The sequence below is a fragment of the Oncorhynchus nerka genome, linkage group LG4 (genome assembly GCF_034236695.1).
Source record: "Oncorhynchus nerka isolate Pitt River linkage group LG4, Oner_Uvic_2.0, whole genome shotgun sequence".
Lineage (NCBI taxonomy): Eukaryota > Metazoa > Chordata > Actinopteri > Salmoniformes > Salmonidae > Oncorhynchus > Oncorhynchus nerka.
The window spans coordinates 100296677-100313089 of NC_088399.1; positions in this window are offsets into that span (position 1 = coordinate 100296677).

Sequence of the window (16413 nt, forward strand, 5' to 3'; positions counted from 1 at the left end):
ACACAGATCACTGTAGATAATATCTCTGACGATGACTCTAGAACACAGATCACTGTAGATAATATCTCTGACGATGACTCTAGAACACAGATCACTGTAGATAATATCTCTGACGATGACTCTAGAACACAGATCACTATAGATAATATCTCTGACGATGACTCTAGAACACAGATCACTATAGATAATATCTCTGACGATGACTCTAGAACACAGATCACTATAGATAATATCTCTGACGATGACTCTAGGACACAGAGTGGTTTCTACACCAGACAGACTGCTACTGTAACGAGAGGGTGTTTTGTAACCTCCAAACCACCTCTCAAGGCCCTGAACCAACTCTACATGGACATACTAAAACAAAAATACGTTCTGAAATGACACTGGTTGTGTTACAGTCTGTTCTCCCTGTGAATGTCGTGAGGGCCAGTCAACCTAGATCTGTCAGTGAAAGGTAGAAATTAAGTGTCGGATCCATCAATGTAGCGAGGGGCCACAGGATGTGTTTCCATGGAGACTCATGGTGCTAGGAAGCACCTGTGTTTTTTTTTCCCAGAACCCAAGCATCAAGTCGCACAGAACAGAACATCGATGTTGCATTGACCAACAGATGATGTCGTGTCACACGGTGTTCTTCTGCGACAGCAAAGTCTACTCTTGGTTGTCACTCTCTCTTGGACTGACCTGCAGAGATGGTATAGGAACTGGCAATGACTCACCAGTCACCATGCTTGCTGATAGAAACAAGAATAATGACTACTCAACTGGTCAATCTGTACTATCAATGAACCTGGAGGCTAGGACATGATCAATGAACCTGGACACTAGGACATGATCAATGAACCTGGACACTAGGACATTATCAATGAACCTGGACACTAGGACATTATCAATGAACCTGGACGCTAGGACATTATCAATGAACCTGGACGCTAGAGTCTAGGTCCACTCAATTACTGGACTAGTCACCTCCTGCTCCGTTGGTCTTACTCTCCTCTTCAAGAAACTCAACTCATCTGTATACAACTGACGAAACAAATCCATCCATTGCTTGACAGAGGTTTTCTCTCCCTTGGATGTTAAGACATAACATGTCACATCAAATCACCACAGGTACTCTTCAGTAAGCTCCCTTACATCTCTTGAAACTTTATCACATTGCTCCATTTTTTTGCCCTCGGCTCATCATGAAAACGTTGCTGAAGGCTCATCATAGCTTTGACAGCAGGGGTATCGGTGGCTTTGCAATTACTCCTGTGCATCTTCAATTGGAAATGATTAATCGGATCATAGCAAAACAGTGTTTACGCTCCGATTCCCCGGCTCCTGCATCATAATCTCCCAATTATCAGGGAAGGTTCGGCGAAGGCAAGCAGCTGGGATATCGGCAGGCGAGGACAGACGAGGAGACGACACCCGCTTTGCTTTTCAAACGTTTCAGACGTAAACATCAGCAGAAAAAGACTGTGATCGTGACAGGAAGGGGAGGGGTGAGAGGAGCTGTTCTGAGAGAGTGAATAACGTCCTGTGATGTGAGTGATGGAGTCAAGATGTCAGGGAGAAGATGAATTATCAGACCAGTGACACTGTGAGATGCGTTCCCCCTTGGGAGGAAGATGGAATATGGGACTGTGGTTAAATTGGTATAGTGTCTGTATGTCCCCTTTTGAAGACCCTGTCCAGAGATCAGGGCCTCGTTTCCCAGTAGCTAAATCATTTAAGCATTTGGATCAGGGCCTGAAACTAACTTTTAGCCACTTAGATTTTTTTTTACCAGCCAAAATATTTGTTCACTATAAAACTACAATAAACGGGATGAGCATGCTTTGTAATGTTTCTAAAATAATAAATGTATCAGTAGTGAGAATTTGATGTGGTATTTTGCTCAATGTTATTTCATTTTTTTGTGACCTGAGTCTTTTAATCAAAATATCACAGCTGAGATTAAAATGTTCAGATGCCCCCTTTTAAGGGCAGGAGGTTACCCTGGCAACCAGGGCACTCAAGCCGCTAGCTCTAGTCCTGTCTGTTAGATAGAGAATCTGAAGCCAATGCGTCTTCGCTGGCAGTTGAAGAAAACTGAAACATTGAAAAACAATTTAGCTTGTGAAAGAAAAATTAATAAATGTTGTTTGAGGTGAGATATTATGGGATTGTTATTATATAATATTGTATGATTAGTATTATTATAGGATTATTATTATTATAGGATTATTATTATTATAGGATTATTATTATTATAGGATTATTATTATTATAGGATTATTATTATTATAGGATTATTATTATTATTATTATTATTATAGGATTATTATTATTATTATTATTATTATAGGATTATTATTATTATTATTATTATAGGATTATTATTATTATTATTATAGGATTATTATTATTATAGGATTATTATTATTATAGGATTATTATTATTATAGGATTATTATTATTATAGGATTATTATTATTATTATTATTATAGGATTATTATTATTATTATTATTATAGGATTATTATTATTATTATTATTATTATTATTATTATTATTATAGGATTATTATTATTATTATTATATGATTATTATTATTATAGGATTATTATTATTATTATTATAGGATTATTATTATTATAGGATTATTATTATTATTATTATTATAGGATTATTATTATTATTATTATTATAGGATTATTATTATAGGATTATTATTATTATAGGATTATTATTATTATAGGATTATTATTATTATAGGATTATTATTATTATAGGATTATTATTATTATTATTATAGGATTATTATTATAGGATTATTATTATTATAGGATTATTATTATAGGATTATTATTATTATAGGATTATTATTATAGGATTATTATTATTATTATTAGGATTATTATTATTATTATAGGATTATTATTATTATAGGATTATTATTATAGGATTATTATTATAGGATTATTATTATTATAGGATTATTATTATAGGATTATTATTATTATAGGATTATTATTATAGGATTATTATTATTATAGGATTATTATTATAGGATTATTATTATAGGATTATTATTATAGGATTATTATTATAGGATTATTATAGGATTATTATTATTATTATTATTATAGGATTATTATTATTATTATTATAGGATTATTATTATTATTATTATAGGATTATTATTATAGGATTATTATTATTATTATTATAGGATTATTATTATTATTATTATAGGATTATTATTATTATTATTATAGGATTATTATTATAGGATTATTATTATTATTATTATAGGATTATTATTATTATTATTATAGGATTATTATTATTATTATTATTATTATTATAGGATTATTATTATTATTATTATAGGATTATTATTATAGGATTATTATTATTATTATTATAGGATTATTATTATTATTATTATAGGATTATTATTATTATTATTATTATAGGATTATTATTATTATTATAGGATTATTATTATAGGATTATTATTATTATTATTATTATAGGATTATTATTATTATTATTATTATAGGATTATTATTATTATTATTATTATAGGATTATTATTATAGGATTATTATTATTATTATTATTATAGGATTATTATTATTATTATTATTATTATAGGATTATTATTATTATTATTATTATAGGATTATTATTATTATAGGATTATTATTATTATTATTATTATAGGATTATTATTATTATTATTATTATAGGATTATTATTATTATAGGATTATTATTATAGGATTATTATTATTATAGGATTATTATTATTATTATTATTATAGGATTATTATTATAGGATTATTATTATTATTATTATTATTATTATTATTATTATTATTATTATAGGTTTATTATTATAGGATTATTATTATTATTATTATAGGATTATTATTATTATTATTATTATTATTATTATTATTATTATTATTATTATAGGATTATTATTATTATTATTATAGGATTATTATTATTATTATTATTATTATAGGATTATTATTATTATAGGATTATTATTATTATTATTATTATTATTATTATAGGATTATTATTATTATTATTATTATTATAGGATTATTATTATTATAGGATTATTATTATTATTATTATTATTATTATTATTATTATTATTATTATTATTATTATTATTATTATTATAGGATTATTATTATTATTATTATTATAGGAGTATTATTATTATTATTATTATTATTATAGGATTATTATTATTATTATTATTATAGGATTATTATTATTATTATTATTATTATTATTATTATTATTATTATTATTATTATAGGATTATTATTATTATTATTATTATTATTATTATTATTATTATTATTATTATTATTATTATTATTATTATAGGATTATTATTATTATAGGAGTATTATATGATAGAATATATTATTCAATGATATTATAGGATTATTATGTTATTCTAGGATTATTATTATTATTATTCTGGGATTATTCATTTAGGATGTTATAGGATTATTATAATAGTTATTGTTATTGTTCTAGCATTATTATTGTAGGATTTGTAGCTAGTTCTTTGTGTGCTCTACCTGCTATGAAACAAAATGATAGAAACATTTTGAAAACAGCTACTGAGGCTCAAACTGACTTTTAACTTCACTTTGATTGGTTAAATGATTACACTGTAGAGTCCTGACCACCAGCCAACGAGGCACCTGCCAGTAATGACAAAATAACATTCTACTTGCATTGCAATGTGGGATGTTCCATTTCCGTCCTCATTATGATGACCGTACCAGATCCGTGGGTATTTTCCAGACTTCTTTTTTTTTTTTTTTTTTGAAGTGTTTCCCAAACAAGGACGTAGAGAGAACGTATACGTTTAAATTAGGATTATTCCACGATTGTGACGACGGATTAAAAAATATTCACTATGACGTCTTATTGTGTTTCGATTGGCTGAAAAATGACATCACTGATCACATGTTGTCATCATGGAACACATTCAAAGGGAAACATTTGAAGCATCCTTTTATACTTTGTCAACGTTTGTATTTGTAGTGAACTCTGATCTGAATTCTTCCCAGACAGACTAAATATTGTAATTCTATGTTTAAGATAATTATATGTGGAGAAATTCTGTGGAAGGTCAAAAAAAAAAGCCCCATGATGCACTGCTTTATGAACTATCTGGATGACTTGTAGATGTGCAACGTTTTTCTATTAAAGGGGGACTAACGAAAGGCTCTGGGAAACACCTTGGCTACTTAAAAAACATCGTCAGGTTCTAACGACGAGTTTTAACGCTAGGAAGGCTCTGGGAAACGAGGTTCCACATTTTTTTTTAAAGCTCTCTGTACAGTGTGTCCTCTCCTGTATCCTGTAGGAGTAGCCACTGTGGCCGTTTAGAAGGAGGGGGAAAATGCTGCTTGAGTTACAACTGTGGCAAATTGTGACCATTCAACATACACTTTTCTTCCATTTCATCCCATCCAAACTCATCAACTATTCATATCATCCAGCCATCATCAGCCATGGGATTGAGCTATTATGTTGTGAGTTTTAGAAGCTAGATTGGGTCCCGGGTCTGTGTCCCTTTACTCATGAATTGTACTATCATATTGTAGAACTGATCAGGCCTGATTATTGTTGGACATCCCTTAGTTTACCCAGGATACCCTGGATGGAGACCCAGGTCTTGATCTCCCAACGCAGCCTCAGGTCACCCGTTATTTATGAGACAGGAGCTTTCCATTCCCATCAGGTACAGCCAAGCAACGGTAACAGCCTAAATCAGCCACATCACAGATGTAAAAATCACCGACATAATTCAGTTTAGAGAAGGGAGAAAGAAACAAAGACCAAATAAAAATGAAACCAATCAGTTTATTGTTCTGCCAATCTGGTTCCACTTCGTAATTGGTTTTACAACGGTATTACTTTTTAAAGATTATCTACAATATAAAGATGTATCTCTGCAGTGTGAATACAGTATCTGTCCCGTTCCAATTGTGAGTTGATGCAAAAGGAAAAGATTTGAATTTATCTCGTGATTTCATGGGCTGAGCAACGACGGTGGAGTCACATTATCTTCAAGCTGTCGGCGTTCACTTCCTGTGACCTCTACTGTACTGCTGCTGTTTCCTGTCATTTCATTGTCAATTAACCCCAAAGTGGTGTAACAGAGGAGAAGATTGTATCAGCGTCTTCCATTTGGTATCTCCTCATAAACAATTCTCTGAGACCCCTATACACTCCAACAGACACACACACACACACACACACACACACACACACACACACACACACACACACACACACACACACACACACACACACACACACACACACAAACACTCACACAAATGCATGCATACACACAAAAACACATGAACCTCCCCCCCACACACACACACACACACACAGACACACACACAAACGCACTCACAAACAAACACATGAACCCAAACACACAGACACAGACACACTTTTCCCGTGGTAATATACAGCCCATATTTCTGTATCCACATCATGGCTCTCTGCCTTAGGTTTTAAATACCAGCTGATCGGATTGCCTAATATGGAGGGACAGACTGCCATCTCTCTGGAGAAGGTTTAGGTCTAGGTTGATTTAACAGAGTGCCATCTCTCTGGAGAAGGTTTAGGTCTAGGTTGATTTAACAGAGTGCCATCTCTCTGAAGAAGGTTTAGGTCTAGGTTGATTTAACAGAGTGCCATCTCTCTGGAGAAGGTTTAGGTCTAGGTTGATTTAACAGAGTGCCATCTCTCTGGAGAAGGTTTAGGTCTAGGTTGATTTAACAGAGTGCCATCTCTCTGGAGAAGGTTTAGGTCTAGGTTGATTTAACAGAGTGCCATCTCTCTGGAGAAGGTTTAGGTCTAGGTTGATTTAACAGAATGCCATCTCTCTGGAGAAGGTTTAGGTCTAGGTTGATTTAACAGAGTGCCATCTCTCTGGAGAAGGTTTAGGTCTAGGTTGATTTAACAGAGTGCCATCTCTCTGGAGAAGGTTTAGGTCTAGGTTGATTTAACAGAGTGCCATCTCTCTGGAGAAGGTTTAGGTCTAGGTTGATTTAACAGAGTGCCATCTCTCTGGAGAAGGTTTAGGTCTAGGTTGATTTAACAGAATGCCATCTCTCTGGAGAAGGTTTAGGTCTAGGTTGATTTAACAGAGTGCCATCTCTCTGGAGAAGGTTTAGGTCTAGGTTGATTTAACAGAGTGCCATCTCTCTGGAGAAGGTTTAGGTCTAGGTTGATTTAACAGAGTGCCATCTCTCTGGAGAAGGTTTAGGTCTAGGTTGATTTGACAAAGTGCCATCTCTCTGGAGAAGGTTTAGGTCTAGGTTGATTTAACAGAATGCCATCTCTCTGGAGAAGGTTTAGGTCTAGGTTGATTTGACAGAGTGCCATCTCTCTGGAGAAGGTTTAGGTCTAGGTTGATTTGAGAGAATGCCATCTCTCTGGAGAAGGTTTAGGTCTAGGTTGATTTAACAGAGTGCCATCTCTCTGAAGAAGGTTTAGGTCTAGGTTGATTTAACAGAGTGCCATCTCTCTGGAGAAGGTTTAGGTCTAGGTTGATTTAACAGAGTGCCATCTCTCTGAAGAAGGTTTAGGTCTAGGTTGATTTAACAGAATGCCATCTCTCTGGAGAAGGTTTAGGTCTAGGTTGATTTGAGAGAATGCCATCTCTCTGGAGAAGGTTTAGGTCTAGGTTGATTTAACAGAGTGCCATCTCTCTGGAGAAGGTTTAGGTCTAGGTTGATTTAACAGAGTGCCATCTCTCTGGAGAAGGTTTAGGTCTAGGTTGATTTAACAGAGTGCCATCTCTCTGGAGAAGGTTTAGGTCTAGGTTGATTTGAGAGACTGCCATCTCTCTGGAGAAGGTTTAGGTCTAGGTTGATTTGAGAGACTGCCATCTCTCTGGAGAAGGTTTAGGTCTAGGTTGATTTGAGAGACTGCCATCTCTATGGAGGAAGCTTCGGTGTAGGCTGATTTGAGAGACTGCCATCTCTATGGAGGAAGCTTCGGTGTAGGCTGATTTGAGAGACTGCCATCTCTATGGAGGAAGCTTCGGTGTAGGCTGATTTGAGAGACTGCCATCTCTATGGAGGAAGCTTCGGTGTAGGCTGATTTGAGAGACTGCCATCTTTATGGAGGAAGCTTCGGTGTAGGCTGATTTGTTCTATCTTTAGATAATTGTCTTTGAGTCACGGACAGTTTACGTCACGGACAGCACTGAGATATGACAAAGTGCCTGCTTCTCTAGCCCTTCTATCTAGCCATCCCTACCCATAAGGCCTTTCTGCAGGTTTTGAAATGAAATACAGTCTATTTTTGGGTTAAAACCAAAACCATTTCTGGGCTCCCCTACTTGAGATTGCTTACAAGGCTTCTCTGTTGATATCTATTTGAGATTGGTAACAAGCACTTTCAGCTGATTCCAGTGCTTTGCCATGACCCACCTGATTCCAGTGACCCACCTGATTCCAGTGCTTTGCCAATAACCCACCTGATACCAGTGACCCACCTGATTCCAGGGTTTTGCCATGACCCACCTGATACCAGTGCTTTGCCATAACCCACCTGATTCCAGTGCTTTGCCATGACCCACCTGATTCCAGTGACCCACCTGATACCAGTGTTGTGCCATGACCCACCTGATACCAGTGACCCACCTGATTCCAGTGCTTTGCCATGAGCCACCTGATACCAGTGACCCACCTGATACCAGTGCTGTGCCATGACCCACCTGATTCCAGTGACCCACCTGATACCAGTGTTGTGCCATGACCCACCTGATACCAGTGACCCACCTGATTCCAGTGATTTGCCATGACCCATCTGATGCCAGTGACCCACCTGATTCCAGTGCTTTGCCATGAGCCACCTGATACCAGTGACCCACCTGATACCAGTGCTGTGCCATGAGCCACCTGATTCCAGTGCTTTGCCATGACCCACCTGATTCCAGTGCTTTGCCAGGACCCACCTGATTCCAGTGACCCACCTGATTCCAGTGCTTTGCCATGAGCCACCTGATACCAGTGACCCACCTGATACCAGTGCTGTGCCATGAGCCACCTGATTCCAGTGCTTTGCCATGACCCACCTGATTCCAGTGCTTTGCCATGACCCACCTGATTCCAGTGACCCACCTGATTCCAGTGCTTTGCCATGAGCCACCTGATACCAGTGACCCACCTGATACCAGTGCTGTGCCATGAGCCACCTGATTCCAGTGCTTTGCCATGACCCACCTGATACCAGTGCTGTGCCATGACCCACCTGATACCAGTGCTGTGCCATGACCCACCTGATTCCAGTGACCCAACTGATTCCAGTGCTTTGCCATAACCCACCTGATTCCAGTGACCCACCTGATTCCAGTGCTTTGCCAATAACCCACCTGATACCAGTGACCCACCTGATTCCAGGGCTTTGCCATGACCAACCTGATACCAGTGCTTTGCCATAACCCACCTGATTCCAGTGCTTTGCCATGACCCACCTGATACCAGGGACCCACCTGATTCCAGTGCTTTGCCATTAACCCACCTGATACCAATGACCCACCTGATTCCAGTGCTTTGCCATGACCCACCTGATACCAGTGCTTTGCCATGACCCACCTGATTCCAGTGACCCACCTGATTCCAGTGCTTTGCCAATAACCCACCTGATACCAGTGACCCACCTGATTCCAGTGCTTTGCCATGACCCACCTGATTCCAGTGCTTTGCCATGACCCACCTGATACCAGTGCTGTGCCATGACCCACCTGATACCAGTGATTTGCCATGAGCCACCTGATACCAGTGCTTTGCCATGAGCCACCTGATTCCAGTGCTTTGCCATGACCATTTAACATTACATTTAAGTCATTTAGCAGACACTCTTATCCAGAGCGACTTACAAATTGGTGCATTCACCTTATGACATCCAGTGGAACAGCCACTTTACAATAGTGCATCTACATCTTTTAAGGGGGGGGGGAGTGAGAAGGATTACTTTATCCTATCGTAGGTATTCCTTAAAGAGGTGGGGTTTCAGGTGTCTCCAGAAGGTGGTGATTCCAGTGACCCACCTGATACCAGTGCTGTGCCATGACCCATCTGATGCCAGTGACCCAACTGATTCCAGTGCTTTGCCATGACCCACCTGATACCAGTGACCGACCTGATACCAGTGCTGTGCCATGACCCACCTGATTCCAGTGACCCAACTGATTCCAGTGCTTTGCCATGACCCACCTGATACCAGTGCTTTGCCATGACCCACCTGATACCAGTGCTTTGCGATAACCCACCTGATTACAGTGACCCACCTGATTCCAGTGCTTTGCCATGACCCACCTGATTCCAGTGACCCACCTGATACCAGTGTTGTGCCATGACCCACCTGATACCAGTGACCCACCTGATTCCAGTGCTTTGCCATGACCCACCTGATACCAGTGCTTTGCCATGACCCACCTGATTCCAGTGCTTTGCCATGACCCATAAGATGCCAGTGACCCACCTGATTCCAGTGCTTTGCCATGACCCACCTGAGAGAGGAGGAAAGGATGGGAGGAGAAGAGAGGGGAGGAGGGGAAGAGAGGAGGAAAGGAGGGGAGGAGAAGAGAGGGGAGGAGGGGAAGAGAGGAGGAAAGGAGAAGAGAGGGAAGAGGAGGGGAAGAGAGGGAAGGAGGGGAGGAGAAGAGAGGGAAGGAGGGGAGGAGAAGAGGAAAGGAAGGAGCAGAGAGGAAAGGAGGGGAGGAGGAAAGGAGGAGAGGAGAGGAGGAAAGGAGGAGAGGAGAAGAGAAGAGAGGGGAGAGGAGGAAAGGAGGAGAGGAGAAGAGAAGAGAGGGGGAGGAGGGGAAGAGAGGAGGGAGGAGGGGAAGAGAGGAGGGAGGAGGGGAAGAGAGGAGGATTCCAAAGCTTCGTTACACCTCTTGTCTTTTTATAGCAGCTTTGAGTCAGAACTGCTTTTCAGACACTAATGACCGACTGCAGAGCGGTGGGAGAGAATATAGAACCCTCTGGTGTTCCCTTCTGTGAGTTTGAGTCCAGCCTTTGTGTCTCATTGAGCCCGAGAGAGACACAGAAATACACACACACACCTACAGACTGAGCTCTATTCGTTTTTGATCCTGCAGGCAAAGAGAGAGCTTGTTAGGCTCCTCTCTGTCTCTCAGTCTCCTGCTAGATGAGCTGTGTACTCATTATCTGTGTGTGTGTGTGTGTGTGTGTGTGTGTGTGTGTGTGTGTGTGTGTGTGTGTGTGTGTGTGTGTGTGTGTGTGTGTGTGTGTGTGTGTGTGTGTGTGTGTGTGTGTGTGTGTGTGGTGTGTGTGTGTGGTGTGTGTGTGTGTGTGTGTGCGTGCCTGAATGTTAACTAGAGAACAGCTACTTGGGTGATCAACAGTATGTTGTTTTTATGAGCAGAAATCCACAGGAAGGTGTTTTTATTAAAGACAGAAACACATTCACCTGATAATACAGTTCAATACTTTATGAGTTATTTTAACTGGAGAGACGAGTTTCTGTGAAGATGGATGTTGGTAATATGATACAAAAATGACATATTGGAGGCTAGACAAGTTCACTCTTCATCATTTTTGACTTGCAAGGTCTCCATTTTAGTCTCAGCTGTGCTGCTGGATGAAAAAGTTTCACAATAACAAGTTAAACAAAACATTTTGTTCAGATTAAGAGATAATAGTAGACCGAAAGAGGGGGGAGAGGAGGAGGGAGAGATAATAGTAGAGGATAGAGAGAGATAATAGTAGAGGATATAGAGAGATAATAGTAGAGGATAGAGAGAGATAATAGTAGAGGATAGAGAGAGATAATAGTAGAGAGGATAGAGAGAGATAATAGTAGAGGATAGAGAGAGATAATAGAAGAGGTTAGAGAGAGATAATAGTAGAGGATAGAGAGAGATAATAGTAGAGGATAGAGAGAGATAATAGTAGAGGATAGAGAGAGATAATAGTAGAGGATAGAGAGAGATAATAGTAGAGGATAGAGAGAGATAATAGTAGAGGATAGAGAGAGATAATAGTAGAGGATAGAGAGAGATACTAGTAGAGGATAGAGAGATAATAGTAGAGGATAGAGAGAGATAATAGTAGAGGATAGAGAGAGATAATAGTAGAGGATAGAGAGAGATAATAGTAGAGGATAGAGAGAGATAGTAGAGAGATAGAGAGATAGATAATAGTAGAGGATAGAGAGAGATAATAGTAGAGGATAGAGAGAGATAACAGTAGAGGATAGAGAGAGATAATAGAAGAGGATAGAGAGAGATAATAGTAGAGGATAGAGAGAGATAATAGAAGAGGATAGAGAGAGATAATAGTAGAGGATAGAGAGAGATAATAGTAGAGGATAGAGAGATAATAGTAGAGGATAGAGAGAGATAATAGTAGAGGATAGAGAGAGATAATAGAAGAGAGGATAGAGAGAGATAATAGTAGAGGATAGAGAGAGATAATAGTAGAGGATAGAGAGATAATAGTAGAGGATAGAGAGAGATAATAGTAGAGGATAGAGAGAGATAATAGTAGAGGATAGAGAGAGATAATAGAAGAGGATAGAGAGAGATACTAGTAGAGGATAGAGAGAGATAATAGTAGAGGATAGAGAGAGATAATAGTAGAGGATAGAGAGAGATAATAGTAGATGATAGAGAGAGATAATAGTAGAGGATAGAGAGAGATAATAGAAGAGAGGATAGAGAGAGATAATAGTAGAGGATAGAGAGAGATAATAGTAGAGGATAGAGAGAGATAATAGAAGAGAGGATAGAGAGAGATAATAGTAGAGGATAGAGAGAGATAATAGTAGAGGATAGAGAGAGATAATAGAAGAGAGGATAGAGAGAGATAATAGTAGAGGATAGAGAGAGATAATAGTAGAGGATAGAGAGATAATAGTAGAGGATAGAGAGAGATAATAGTAGAGGATAGAGAGAGATAATAGTAGAGGATAGAGAGAGATAATAGAAGAGGATAGAGAGAGATACTAGTAGAGGATAGAGAGAGATAATAGAAGATGATAGAGAGATAATAGTAGAGGATAGAGAGAGATAATAGAAGAGGATAGAGAGAGATAATAGTAGAGGATAGAGAGAGATAATAGTAGAGGATAGAGAGAGATAATAGAAGAGGATAGCGAGAGATAATAGTAGAGGATAGAGAGAGATAGTAGTAGAGGATAGAGAGAGATAATAGAAGAGAGGATAGAGAGAGATAATAGTAGAGGATAGAGAGAGATAATAGAAGAGAGGATAGAGAGAGATATGTCCTAGTAGAGGATAGAGAGAGATAATAGTAGAGGCTCCTCCCATAGAGAGAGATAATAGAAGAGGGGATAGAGAGAGATAATAGTAGAGGTCCTAGAGAGAGATAATAGTAGAGGATAGAGAGAGATAATAGTAGAGTTTATAGAGAGTTTAGATAATAGTAGAGTCCTGTAGTTAGAGAGAGATAATAGTAGAGGATAGTCCTGTAGTTTAGAGATAGAGAGTTTAGATAATAGTCCCACATGTCCTGTAGATAGATAATAGTCCTGTAGAGGATAGATGAGAGATAATAGAAGAGGATAGCTCCTCCCAGTCCTGTAGAGATAATAGTCCTGAGGATAGAGAGAGATAATAGTAGAGGTTTACTGAGCTCCTCCCAGAGATAATAGTAGAGGATAGAGAGAGATATATAACATGTCCTGAGTTTACTGAGAGAGATAATAGTAGAGAGGATAGAGAGAGATACTAGTCCTGAGTTTACTAGAGAGAGATACTAGTAGAGGATAGATGTCCTGTAGATAATAGTAGATGGATAGAGAGCTCCTCCCATATAACATGTCCTGTAGTTTAGAGGATAGAGTTTACTGAGCTCCTCCCATATCAACAGTCCTGATAGACTGAGCTCCTCCCAGATAATAGTCCTGAGTTTACTGAGCTCCTCCCATATGTCCTGTAGTTTACTGAGCTCCTCCCATATCAACATGTCCTGTAGTTTACTGAGATATCAACTGTCCTGTAGAGAGCTCCTCCCATATCAACATGTCCTGTAGTTTACTGATCCTCCCAATCAAATGTCCTGTAGTTTACTGAGAGATATCAACATGTCCTGTAGAGGCTCCTCCCATAACATGTCCTGAGATAATAGTAGTTTAGGTTCCCATATCAACATGTCCTGTAGTTTACTGTCCACATGTCCTGTAGTTTACTGAGCTCCTCCCATATCAACATGTCCTGTAGTTTACTGAGCTCCTCCCATATCAACATGTCCTGTAGTTTACTGAGCTCCTCCCATATGTCCTGTAGTTTACTGTGCTCCTCCCATATCAACATTTCCTGTAGTTTACTGAGCTCCTCCCATATCAACATGTCCTGTAGTTTACTGAGCTCCTCCCATATGTCCTGTAGTTTACTGTGCTCATCCCATATCAACATGTCCTGTAGTTTACTGAGCTCCTCCCACATCAACAGGTCCTGTAGTTTACTGTGCTCCTCCCACATCAACATGTGCTGTAGTTTACTGAGCTCCTCCCATATCAACATGTCCTGTAGTTTACTGAGCTCCTCCCATATCAACATGTCCTGTAGTTTACTGAGCTCCTCCCATATCAACATGTCCTGTAGTTTACTGAGCTCCTCCCATATCAACATGTCCTGTAGTTTACTGAGCTCCTCCCATATCATGTCCTGTAGTTTACTGAGCTCTCCTCCCACCCATATCAACATGTCCTGTAGTTTACTGTGCTCCTCCCATATCAACATGTCCTGTAGTTTACTGAGCTCCTCCCATATCAACATGTCCTGTAGTTTACTGAGCTCCTCCCATATCAACATGTCCTGTAGTTTACTGAGCTCCTCCCATATGTCCTGTAGTTTACTGAGCTCCTCCCACATGTCCTGTAGTTTACTGAGCTCCTCCCATATGTCCTGTAGTTTACTGAGCTCCTCCCATATGTCCTGTAGTTTACTGAGCTCCTCCCACATGTCCTGTATTTATCAAAATGTCCTGTAGTTTACTGAGCTCCTCCCATATGTCCTGTAGTTTACTGAGCTCCTCCCATATCAACATGTCCTGTAGTTTACTGAGCTCCTCCCATATGTCCTGTAGTTTACTGAGCTCCTCCCATATCAACATGTCCTGTAGTTTACTGAGCTCCTCCCATATCAACATGTCCTGTAGTTTACTGAGCTCCTCCCATATCAACATGTCCTGTAGTTTACTGTGCTCCTCCCATATCAACATGTCCTGTAGTTTACTGAGCTCCTCCCATATGTCCTGTAGTTTACTGAGCTCCTCCCATATCAACATGTCCTGTAGTTTACTGTGCTCCTCCCATATCAACATGTCCTGTAGTTTACTGAGCTCCTCCCATATCAACATGTCCTGTAGTTTACTGAGCTCCTCCCATATCAACATGTCCTGTAGTTTACTGAGCTCCTCCCATATCAACATGTCCTGTAGTTTACTGAGCTCCTCCCATATCAACATGTCCTGTAGTTTACTGAGCTCCTCCCACATGTCCTGTAGTTTACTGAGCTCCTCCCACATCAACAGGTCCTGTAGTTTACTGTGCTCCTCCCATATCAACATGTCCTCCTCCCCCATATCAACATGTCCTGTAGTTTACTGAGCTCCTCCCATATCAACATGTCCTGTAGTTTACTGAGCTCCTCCCATGTCCTGTATCAACATGTCCTGTCCTCCCATATCAACATGTTTACTGAGCTCCTCCCATATCAACATGTCCTGTAGTTTACTGAGCTCCTCCCATATCAACATGTCCTGTAGTTTACTGAGCTCCTCCCATATCAACATGTCCTGTATCAACATGTCCTGTAGTTTACTGAGCTCCTCCCATATCAACATGTCCTGTAGTTTACTGAGCTCCTCCCATATGTCCTGTAGTTTACTGAGCTCCTCCCATATGTCCTGTAGTTTACTGTGCTCCTCCCATATCAAAATGTCCTGTAGTTTACTGAGCTCCTCCCATATGTCCTGTAGTTTACTGAGCTCCTCCCATATCAACATGTCCTGTAGTTTACTGAGCTCCTCCCATATCAACATGTCCTGTAGTTTACTGAGCTCCTCCCACATGTCCTGTAGTTTACTGAGCTCCTCCCATATGTCCTGTAGTTTACTGAGCTCCTCCCACATGTCCTGTAGTTTACTGAGCTCCTCCCATATGTCCTGTAGTTTACTGAGCTCCTCCCATATCAACATGTCCTGTAGTTTACTGAGCTCCTCCCATATCAACATGTCCTGTAGTTTACTGAGCTCCTCCCACATGTCCTGTAGTTTACTGAGCTCCTCCCATATCAACATGTCCTGTAGTTTACTGAGCTCCTCCCACATGTCCTGTAGTTTACTGAGCTCCTCCCATATCAACATGTCCT